We start from the raw sequence: 12,548 nt of genomic DNA on the forward strand, positions 1-12,548 counted from the left end.
ATCTATGTGCTAGTTTGATTGTTTGAATGTGTTAGCAGGGATGAACATTAAGATTAGATAAGCAGGAGCTAAAAGCAGCTCCTGCGTAGCCGGCATTAATCAGTGAGCAGGAGCTTCTAGAGGTGAACCAGGATCGAGTAGAAAGAGTTCCGCTAATACAACTTCAACATAAGATGCAAACGTAACATTTGTGCTTATGTATTATGACCCCTTCTGCTTTAAATGTCATATAGATTGTCCTATCCTTAATTATAGATTGTCCCAAATGCACAGTTATCATCACATATGTGTGTTTGTTCGGCATCATTTGGCCTGGTGAGTCAAAAGTAGTTCCTGGTAGCTGTTGGTGCAAAGCTAACCAGGCTCTTGCAGGCTACAAACACACGCTAAATAGCTACCAGAGCCCCTCAATTTCGAACCCTGCGTTAGTGTAAATCATGCATTGAAATCCGGGCAGTGTCAGGATTCTGTGCATGACTTACACATGCATGTCAACAACTATTAATGCTTTCATTCAGTATGGACAGAGATGCAAAGTTGTTTTATGCATATAGCAGCTGAGGAAATTCCTAGCAATCTTTTTGCCCTGCTGTCAAACGGGAAATTATATCTTGCCTCTTATTGCAATGAATATATGTATATTGGCCTATGCCAAGCTGCTTGTAAGCCACTTGCAAAGAAATCCGTGCTGCAAGGTCCTGACCTTAGAATCAATGTAAGCCGCCATTTTAGGTCAATCCGCCATTTTAGGTTCTCTCTGCAAAGTCACCCTGTGAGCTAAAATGGGCAGTGTCATCGCGAAAATGTAACATGGCCGTCTTGACCTCTGTGTTTAAACTAATGTATAACTTGCCTGCAGGCTACATGTTGGGGTCGTGAACTGAGACCTTGTCCTTCGTTGACCTGTGTGTAAAGGATTACTCGTGCAGTGATGCTAAACCGCGAGCATATGCTAAGAACAATGTATCCAAATACTGAACTAAGAACACTTGTTTAAACTACATTGTATTAATGTTTGAGAAGGCTCTATGAGAAATCCTAAAATACACTGTTGTCGTGTAGGCTTGTTGGCGAATGTATTAAAGGCAAAGCCTAAGCATATAGATGTGTGAACTCGGCACGAACTCTAGATCAGTAACGTATTAGTAGAATATTACCCACAGTAGGGTTGGACATCATGTTCTCAAAGGATATAAAAGTGCGACTAATTCTAATGTACAGCCCCACTCACTGAGCACACCGAACTACGCTGGAGTTCGTTGTGTTGTACTGAGGGCTGATAGCTATCTGATTTTTTGTCCTTTGAAACTGTTCAGTATAAAATAAAGATCTTTGTATGTTCCTTTGTAACCTGTGTTCGATGTATTTCCTTTTTGGGGTACTCAGCCTCGATATTTTCTCTTTGTTTTCACAGTTGGCACCTGAATAGGGACCCTCAAGATTGATGCCGGATTGTTGAAGGTTGACACAGGCTATTGGACCGGGATCGGACGGTGTAGGGGGCCCCTTCTGAACGAGACGCGACACCTCAGCAGCGCTGCACGGGCCGATCCCTGAACGATTAGCTTGTGGTCCGAGACAGCATCTTGTATTTGTATTTGTATTTATTGATTTATAAAGCGCTTTACACCACACTTTCTAATATGGATAATTTTCCTGAGAAAAATGTTTTCATTGAAGATTTAGGGGTTCATTTATGTGTAATGTGGGGCAAACTAAATATGCAGATCTCCCACAAGGGTTAAGGGATTTGAACACTTCAGCGTTTTCAAGAGACACTGTGGAGAAAGTAAATGAGCATGTTGAGAGGATATTTGGGTATCGAAAGGAGTTGGAAAAATTACAGAATGAGGATGACGATGAGGAAAGTATGTATGTACAGAAACGGTTCCTTCGTTGTCGTAAATCGATATCTGAGGAAGTACGAATTTGAACGAAAGACGCGCTTAGATGGATCTCAGATATGTCGATAACTCCAGTTGAGGTATATGACACATATAGTCAGTATACGTCAGAAATGCAGAGAAAAGTGATACAGGTAATGATAGAGTACCTGCAGGATGAATGTATAAAGAGAAAGATTAGTTGTCCCACAGAGTTATTGAGTATTTATAAGAGAGCTTTTTCACTTGACACTTCTTCGACTGCTTTAGCGCTCGATTTGGCTCTGTTGCTTAGTAAGCGTTCGGAGTTGTCTACTTCTCAGTTGCCTATGAGAGAGATTCCTCCGACATTTGTCCCAAAGGTTGAGATTGCGGCCGGTCCTGCAACAAATGCAGTTGCTGTGAACATTCCTGCACATTATGTATCGCAGTTTGTTCACGTCCCGTTCTCGAGACAGGAAGTGAACACTATTAGACAATATATTCCTGACATTAGGAAAAATCAGACAGGATTCTATAAAGAAATAGAGTCTGTCTTGCAGTCCTCAGTATTCACCTTGGGCGATATTGATCTGTTATTCCCTGTACTCCTGCCCGTAGATTTGTGGAAACAAGTTAGGACTATAGATGACGTACCAGGGTTGGGAGAAACATGGACTAACAGAATCAGACTTGATGGAGAAAGGCCAGCTGGTGAAAGACCGCCCCAGGTGATACTAACCTTGCCTGATAGGATCATTGCAAAATTGAAAACCATAATTCCCGAAAAGAGAATTATCTGGGACAAGCTTACTGCCTGTGTCCAAGGAAAGTCTGAGGGTGCTACCGAGTACTTTAATCGGTTCAAACAGGTATTCTCGGATTTCAGTGGACACGATTTAGGTACAGAGTCTGGGAAAAGATTATTTGTGGACAAATTTGTGCATGGATTGCTGCCTGACATCTAGTCACAAATTTTGTCTTGGCAGGCGAAGTCCCAATCAGAAGTACTGCACATGGCTCAGTACTATGAGAATCGTGTCAATAATGAAAAAGATAGAGTCGAGAAGAGAAAAGGTGATTTAAAGACTAAAGTATTGTTACAGCAAATTGTTAGAGGCCCCGGAGGGGGTAGTTCGCAGATTAGAGGTCAGTGTGTTCCATAAGGGAATGAGCCCTTGGGTCCTATGAACATTAACCAGTGTGCCCATTGTCGGCAAGAGGGTCATTGGCATGCACAATGCCCCGTCCTTCGACAAAGGTCGAATAACACATTTGGAAATATGGGTAGACGATCCAGAGGTCGCCCGGGTGTAGGGGGCCCTGGTAGAAGTCAATTTGCACAGGATCCTCAGCAACCTTTTTCGCAGGATAATCAAACTCCGAGTGTGGATACTAGAAACATATTTGATCACCCTTCTGCTGCTTACCTCTCTGAAGAGCTTCCTTTTGATGATATTCTGTTTCGTTAGGATTGCCCGAAGCAGGGTTTGGAACCTACGTCTATTCCCATTAATCAGAAAGTTCCCTACGTTGAAATGGTAGTGGGAAATAGGAAACATCTGTTCTTGATAGATACTGGAGCACAGAAGTGTTCCATTGATCATTCTTGGGTTCCAAACATTCCACTATCAGGGCAAACCAATGTTTCCGTAGGGTTTTCTGGCACACCAGTTGTTTGTCCAGTTTCTTCACCGGTACCTATCTCTTTGGGTCCCTTTACGGACCACTGTTCATTCCTTTTGACTTCGAATTGTGGAGAGAATTTGCTGGGGTTGAATCTGTTGAAAGAATTAAATGCGGTAATTCATTGTTCTTCTGATGGAGTGCATTTGACGATTTCACCACAGCAACTTTCTGTCTCTCAATTCTTAACCAGACCTTTGCCGCCAGAATTCAGTGATGTACCAGAGTGCTTATGGGCAATTGACGACAATGATGTCAGTGTTTTACAGATCGAGCCTGTTAAAATAGTATTGAAACATGGGATAAAGCTGCCGCACATTCCACAGTATAAGATTTCAGTTGAGGGCGACCAAGCTTTGAAATGCATTGTTTCCGATTTTGTGCATCACGGGGTGATTGAGGAAATTGCAGGTAATTTGTGCAATAGTCTGATTTTGCCTGTGTACAAAAAAGGCGATAATGCAATTCCATTCCATTTCATAATTCATCTACGTGCCATTAATAAAGTCGTTGCTCCGCAATTTCCAATTGTGCCTGATGTGACGACAATATTAACAATGATTCCGGCTTCAGCTACTTACTTTAGTGTTGTGGATCTGAAGAATGCTTTCTTTAGTATTCCTATACACAAGGACAGTAGATACTTGTTCGCGTTCACCCTAGGGGGACGCTCGTTCATATTTACCCGTGCACCTCAAGGTTACACGGAACGTCCTAGCATCTACAGTAGGGCTTTGAAAGAACATATTGATACTCTTGAATTGCCCTCTAATTGTACACTGCTTCAGTATGTTGATGACTTGCTTTTAGCTGCAGACTCCGAGAGCACTTTTAAGGAGGGCACTGTGTTGTTGCTTATTCACCTGGCTAAACATGGTCACAAAGCTTCGCTTAAAAAGTTTCAATATTGCTGTCAGGAGGTTGCCTATTTAGGCTATCTCCTGTCAAAGAAGATTGACACCTGAATGAATAAAACACATTTCTGGCATGTATGTCCCAAATACGCAGAAGGAAGTTAGAGCCTTGATAGGTATGGCTTCTTACTTTAGGTTGTGGATCCCAAACTTCTCACTAGTGATTAAACCGATGTTGGCTTTGACAAAGAAGGGCATTTCTTCGCCATTGCCATGGAACGCCGAAACACCAGCAATCATTTGATCTGCTCAAGGCTGCACTGTGCTCGGCACCGGTTTTGGACACACCAAACTATGAAAAGGCCTTTGTGTTGTTTGTGCATGAATGTGATGGATGTGCTTTGGCTGTATTAACGCAGGAACATGGAGGGAAGAATAGGCCATGCGGTTACTTTTCTTCCGCCCTTGATCCTGTAGCATGCGCTTTGCCAAGATGTTTGCGAGCTGTCGCTGCTGCTGCTGCGTCTGTAAAACAGAGTGTGGGAATGTTCCTAGGCCATGATCTAACCCTGATGGTACCTCACTCTGTAGATGTTCTGCTGAACTGAACCCAAACGCAACACCTCACTTCCGCACAGTTGACGAGATATGAATTGACCTTGTTTGCTCCTCACATACAAATTAAGAGGTGTTGTGTTCATAATCTGGCTGAACTCTTACCTTTCCCGCAAGGTACTGCTTGCAGTGATGAAGAGTCACATGACCATCTGTATACTACCGAACAAGAGACAAAGGGTAGAATTGATCTGAAAGACACTAATAATCCACAAGGGGAGCTGTTTTGTGATGGCTCCTGCTTCAAACTTCCGGATGGTACATCCACAGCTGCTTATGCAATCACCACATTGAGCATGGTTGTGGAAACCAAGAGAATCACGCATAACTCTGCGCAGGTCGCAGAGATTATAGCATTGACCCGAGCTTGTGAACTTTCCGAAGGGCTTACAGTAAACATATATACCGATAGTTAGTATGCCTTTGGGGTGGTTCACAACTTTGGGAGACTTTGGTCAGAGAGGGTTTTTAACTTCGCATGGCACAAAGATCCAACATGGCTCCCTAATATTACAACTTCTCTCAGCGCTTGCGCTCCCTACTCAGTTAGCGGTCGTGAAATGTGCAGCACATCGAAAGATTATAGATGATATAGGAAAAGGGAATGCTTTCTCTGATCAGATAGCTAAACAGACTGCCACCAATCTCTTTACGGAGATGTTTGTTTCAAGGGAGACTGTAAATGCCTATGCAATGGATGAGGGTGTTGGGTCTGTACGGGATATCCAAGCCGATGCCACATTAGAAGAATCCAAGAGGTGGGCTGAAAGCTTGGGGAAACTCGATGATGAAGGGTGCTGGGTGGACATAGTTGAAGGGAAATGGCTACTTCCTGATGCTTATGTGATGATGATGGTTGTTGTGGCCCATGGCCCTACACATATAGGTGCCCAGAAGGTTACGAAAATGCTAGAGAAAGTTTGGGCGAATGACAAAACTTCGAAAATAGCTCAACGCTATGTCCAAGGTTGTATGATCTGCCTACAGCATAATGTGGGAAAGGGGACATCAACTCCAAGCGGATGTTTTGGACCACCTTCTGTCCCCTTCAAAGTCATCCACTTTGATTTTATTGAAATGGAACGTTGTAATAATATGAAATTTGTATTAGTTGTCATCTGTGCTTTTAGTAAATGGGTCGAGGCTTTCCATGTCAAAGATGCTACAGCCATGACTACTGCGAAAACCATGTTAAAGTAATATTTTCCACGGTTCGGGCTACCAAGAGTCATCTGGTCGGACAATGGTCCACATTTTGTCGCTGCTGTAATTCTGCAGATATGCACGGCATTACAGATCGACAATTGATTCCATTCGGCCAGACACGCTCAGAGCGCCAGAATAGTAGAAAGACACAATGGTATCATTAAGAACAAGCTTGCTAAGACGTGTGCCGGCACCAAACTAAAATGGCCGGACGCCTTACCGATTGTGTTACTAGCAATGCGTACAACCCCTTAAACTAAGACTGGGCTGTCTCCATTTGAGGTGGTAATGGGAAGACCTGCCAATATCTGGAACCTACCTAAATGTAGATCCTTGAAAAATGTTGAAAATGTACTTCTTTCAGATTACTGCAGCCAGTTGACTAAAAACCTGTATTTGATTTATCACCAGGTGCGAGAGGCTTTACCTGTGCGATACAAGGGCCCGGGCCACAGCATTTGGCCTGGGGACTGGGTACTCACCAAGGCATTTGAGCGCTCTTCCTGCCTTGCACCTCGTTGGCGGGGCACATTCCAGGTCCTGCTGGTCACACAGACGGCGGTGCGTGTCTCAGGCAGAAAACATTGGATCCATGCGACACACCTCAAGAAACTTCCTCACCCAGTGCCACGCTATACAGAAGAAACAGAGCCCCTCGCTAACACTGCAACCAACGATCCCAAAGCAGTAAATAGCGTTGAGAGTGCATCGGAGAATCTCTCTGAGCCTGTGAGGCTTGGGGAATCCGTCATTTTGTCTCCACACTCTCCAAAAGTTTTGCTTCCAGAAACTGTCATTTTGGATTCTGCCTCTTCATTTGCTCTTGATACGTTGCTCCCAACGGGAAGTGACAACACATTGTTTCCGGATCAATCAGTACCGGGAGCAGCAAGGTACAATATGCGTACAAGGAAAAAGACTTACGGCACGGTTTTGCAGTGCATTCGATAGACTTACGGCACGGTTTGGCTGTGCATTCGAAGAGGAAAGGAAATTCCTCAAGGGCTTGATTTTTGCCCAAATAATTGTTTGAGAAAAGGGGATTCTGTTGGCTAGGGTTGTGGAAGGACTAAGAAGTTGCGCGGCTGGGAGGTCGCCAGCAACGAACATTGGGGGTTTCCGCCTGAAGACTGCAATGCATGCCACTGCTACCGCTCGTATTGGACTGATAAATGATCATGTGACCAGCCGGGATAATGGACAAACCACTTGGGCCCCGAAAACGTATTGCTGTCTTTTTATATTGTTAATTGGGTTTATAATAGTCACTGTTTTAGGCCTATGGTACCTCGAGGAAGTTCATCTGTTAGAGTCCTTGTTACTCACTGAAAATGAACCTACTGTTTCTACTCCCTTCGTGCATTTGCATACTCTGTCCCCTAGGGACTCTGAGCATAGACAAAGATATCATAACAATGCTCTGTTACATATCATGAATGCTACGCATGCTATTTTTAATAGGTCCAACTGTTGGGTCTGCTCGCATTTACCACAACACGGCGTTAAGGGGCTTGGTTGGTATATTCACCCTTTACCTTTAACAACTGCTTGTTATGCGTCTCTTAGAGCACTGTTCTTTGGCCGTTGGAACGATAGCATCTCGGGGAACTTTGATGGCACTAATTTGAATAGTTTTGAGAAACGTGTTCTGACTCCCCTGGGATGCTCGCTTTTCGCAAATAGGAGTAAGCTTAACGTTGCTTCTATTAGGCCCTCTGATAGACTGTCTCGTCCCTTTCAATCTTTGATTTCCTTCAAGATGGCTCTGATAGGCAATAAGAATGCCATACCTCCTTCTTACACTGTAAACCATAACCCCGATTCAGTTTCTTTCTGCATACAGAGGAATGGTACTCAGTCAATGGGAGATTTTAAAGGTTGTGCCAATGTTGCGAATTTGACTGGGGAAGACAGACCTTTGTATGTAGGCGAATCTGTCTACTTTGTTTGTGATAATGTAGCATTTCCATGGTTACCCAGGGATTGGCAGGGAACTTGTTATTTAGGGATCTTGTTACCCAGGGTATTCAAAGCAAGTACTATAGAGGTTTCAACGGCTCGTCCACGACGGAACGAGAATGGTGACACACCAGCACAGGTTTTAGGAGATGTAGCAAAATCATTTGTGCCATTTTGGGGGCAGATAGCTTGTGTAAATTGGTGGGGTCCGCTTGCTGTGTTTTCGTGCAAGATTCCTCCCCAACTATCTTCAAGGCAATACAGAATCTGCACGTCCTTAGTTCAGAAGTGCATGTTCCCACAGAGGGCGCTAGAGGGCCATCCAAGATGGCCGCTTAGGTCAGAGCTCCCTCGCAGCCCCGCATCAATCCTGGCTAATCCTACGGATCCGAGCGCCACTGCCACCCTGTTTCCCGGTACATGAACTCCTGAAGTCCCCGGCGACGCCGCCTCGAAGTTTCGAGCGAAATCGGAGCTCTCAACCCGAGACGCGGCCCGAGAGGCCCGGCGGCTGTGACTCGCGGGGTCGACCACTAGGCCCCGTGCTCCACGGGCTGAGCCTCCCCACTGCAGACTCTGACGCACCCCCCCCGGGCCACCCACGAGACGGGGGGCCAATATCCTGGCAAGGAGTCGACAGCGGCCAGAGAGAACCGGCGAGAGTCCCTGTTCGCCCTCATCCCCCCGCCAGAAGCCATCGCCGGAGCGGAGGAGTCGGACGTGAGACACCCACCGGGCGGAGACCAGGCGGCGTCGGCCCGGAGCCCTAGCGGGTAAGGAGCGGTGGGGTAACAGCGTTGTCCCCCCCCTTCTTCCGCCCCTGGGACCGTACCAGCAGCGGCAGAGCCGACCAAGCGGCACCTCCCAACTCTCGGAAGACCTGAACCCCTCTGTCGCAAACCATCACACTGCCCTATACTCCGAGCCCCCGGAACCAAGAGGAGCCGGCAGTAAACATCTCTCGTCAAGGGCCAGCGCAGCATTGAGACAGCCAACCCCCCGGCTCACAGCGAACATCCCATATCAGCTTCCCACGGAACTCCTCCAGGAGGGCCGCGCTTTCAGTGCAACCCGGCGGCTGCCTCGATCTCACCACCGGCGGCCAAGATGGGAAAAAGCGACAAATCGCAGAGGAAGCTAAATTTTGAGAGCGGTCTGACCCCCAGAGCCCCCCACCAACCCGAGGACCAGGCGGCACCGTCGGAATGCCCCCACCAGGAGGGAACGACTGAAAACCCCTTTGAAATCAAAGAAATCCTCCTCGACCTAAAAGCAGGGATTGGCAGCCTGAGTAACAAAATGGACGGCCTCGCGTCCAAAGTCGATCTGATGCAACACCGCATGGACTCCCAGGCCGAACGCCTAACCGAGGTGGAGCAGCGGGTGTCAAATCTCGACGACAGCTCGGAAACCCTTACAAACAGAGTACTACAGCTGGAATCACAAATGAAACTAACAGCCGCCAAGTGCGAGGACCTCGAAGGCCGGTCGAGGAGGAATAACCTCCGGATAGTTGGGGTGAGAGAACATCAAATGCAGGGGAAAATGGAAGACTTCGTGGAAACCTTATGCATTACGTTGTTCGGCCGCGAGGCCCTTTCTCGCATATTCATAATCGAGAGAGCCCACAGGATTCCTGCAACAATACCAGCACCAGGGGCCCCTCCGAGACCCATAATAGCAAAGCTGCTGAACTACAGAGACCGTGATTCCCTTCTCCGGCTCGCCAGGGAGAAAGGCGATCTGAGTCATGATGGAGACAAAATCCATTTTTACCCCGATTTCTCCCCGGCAGTCCAAACACAAAGGAGAACATTTACAAGCATTAAACAGAGGCTCCGCAACAGTCAACTGCCATATTCTATGCTCTACCCAGCACGCTTAAGAGTCCAGCACGAGGGAAGGGTCCACTTTTTCCAAACCCCAGAGGAGGCAGATCTGTTCCTCGACCGCCTGGGACTCCCGGATCAGAATCAAGCTCGCCCCAGACCGCAAAGGGATAGAATCCCCAGGAACCCTCCTTAAACGGGTGGATGCAGTGGAGCACGAGACCCGACACAGCTGAACTGAGTGGGCCGGATCAAATACAGCGGCATAAGTCGGGGCTGGGACACTTGGGAGGCCCCAGGCACCCCCAGCGCAGCTACCGTTAAGTTATCGTTAGCCTGAGTGGGGTCTGCCTGCCGAGGAGTGATTCCCGCACACCGGATTGGCGACTCCTAAGGCCGAGTTTGTTCTGGGTGGGGTAAGTTGGAACCTCCCGGTGAGCATGTTCGTGGTTGCCCACCCCTGGGAGAACTACGTTATGGGCCAGTTGGGGATTGCCCGAAGTTCGGGTATTGCAAAGTTGATAGAGAAATCCAGCGCCGCCAAGTCCTGTTCGTCCCGCAAGCTGCCTGCCCCCTACCAGACGTCGTCCTTTCCGTTGCACTGTGACCCCCAGCCGCTACACACAGACCCGGTCAGCGGTTCTCGCTCAACCAGAACGCCGATGCCCGTTGACCTGGACATGGGATCTGAAATAAATGCAAAGCCGCCCCGTTCAACGTCCTAACATGGAACATCAGAGGGGGTAACATCCCAGCTAAATCTAGGAAAATCCTACACTATCTCAGACGACATGAGGTAGATGTGGCAATGATTCAAGAGACACACTTCACACCGACGAGCGGCCGCCAGTGGGCCAAAGGCTGGGGCTGTCACAGATACTTCTCGTCTTACTCCACATACTCGAGGGGCGTTGCAATCCTTATACACAGGCGGCTCAGCTTCCGGCTGCTACACACTGCAAAAGACAAGGAAGGCAGAGCACTTCTGGTGAATGGCATCATCGCCGGTCAGAAAGTGACCTTCGTCAACTCATATGCCCCGAATGTGGATGGCCATAACAACTTCAGCTGGGTGATGACACAGCTCTCCGCGCTTGGCCCCACCACGGTCGTGTGGGGCGGAGACATGAACACAGTTATGGTCCCCGCGAGGGACAGATCATCAACTACTCATCAACCAACATCGAAAGCTGCTAATCAAATAATGGAAATCTGCAAGGCATTTGACCTACACGACACATGGCGAATCTTCAATGGCGAAAGGCGTGAATACACCTTTCACTCCACAGTCCACAACACAAGCTCCCGCATCGACTATTTTTTCACCTCAACCAACAGCACTCTGATATGTGGCCAGTGCCTCATCCACCCGAGAACACTCTCAGACCACTCACCAATCTTCCTCAAGCTTCAGCCAGCCAGCCCCACCCCGCCGCTACAACGCTGGCGCTTCAAGCAGGGATCATTGCAGGATGAGGTTTTTGCCTCAGAATTAAGAGAAGAGATAGACGTGTTTCTACAAGCAAACCTGGGCTCAGTCCCTTCAGCAAGCATGATTTGGGAATCCTTTAAATGTTTTATCAGAGGTGTCTGCCTCGCCAAAGAAAACGGCATTCTCAAACTCATCAGGGACGAGCTCGCAAACTGTGAAAAAAAACTAAAACAGCTCGAAACACAGAATGTGAACAACGATGACCCTGTAGCTGCAGCGACATTGCGGACAGAATTGCAGAAATTCAACGACACGGCAGAGCGCGAGGCGAAATTTCTCCAACGCCCCAACCAAATCCGCCAATATGGCGAGGGCCAGAAACCAGGTGCCTTACTGGCAAATCTAATCAAAGCTGATAAGAAACAGTTCCAAATCGAAGAGATCAGAACCAGCCAAGGGGTAGTGGTCCACACTGACGAGGAGATAGCGGAGGAATTCGGCTCATTCTACCAAGACCTTTACAGCACCAAGCTGCCGAAAGACTCGCACCTCCCCCTGGAATACCTGGAAGGCACTGAGCTCTACTGGGTCGAACATCACCTACGGGAACCTCTGAACGAGCTAATCTCACAAGAAGAGATCAAAGAAACCATAAAGGCACTACCGCCCTCCAAAGCTCCAGGCCCGGATGGTCTAACGGGAGAATTCTATAAGGCCTTTGCAGAACCCCTGGCTCCACTGCTGGCAGCAGTGTATGAGGAAGCGCTTGAGCTTGGAACCCTACCTCCATCTTCCCGTGTGGCCAACGTCGTCCTTTTGCACAAATCAGGAAAGCCCCCAGACAATTGTGCATCTTATCGCCCGATTTCCCTGCTCAATCTGGACAATAAAATCCTTGCTAAGATTCTGGCAAATAGACTGATGCCCCTGATGCCCGCCCTAGTGCTAGCTGACCAAGCTGGTTTCATACCCGGCCGAAATACGACCTTCGGCATCCGGAGAATGTTTGGAATCATAGAGGCACTAGACCCCACGGACCAGGCAATAGCGGTCCTACTTGATGCAGAAAAAGCATTTGACTCCGTGGAGTGGCCGTTCATGTTCA

The sequence above is a fragment of the Ambystoma mexicanum genome, chromosome 7p, assembly GCF_040938575.1.
Source record: "Ambystoma mexicanum isolate Mex_15411 chromosome 7p, UKY_AmexF1_1, whole genome shotgun sequence".
Classification (NCBI taxonomy): domain Eukaryota; kingdom Metazoa; phylum Chordata; class Amphibia; order Caudata; family Ambystomatidae; genus Ambystoma; species Ambystoma mexicanum.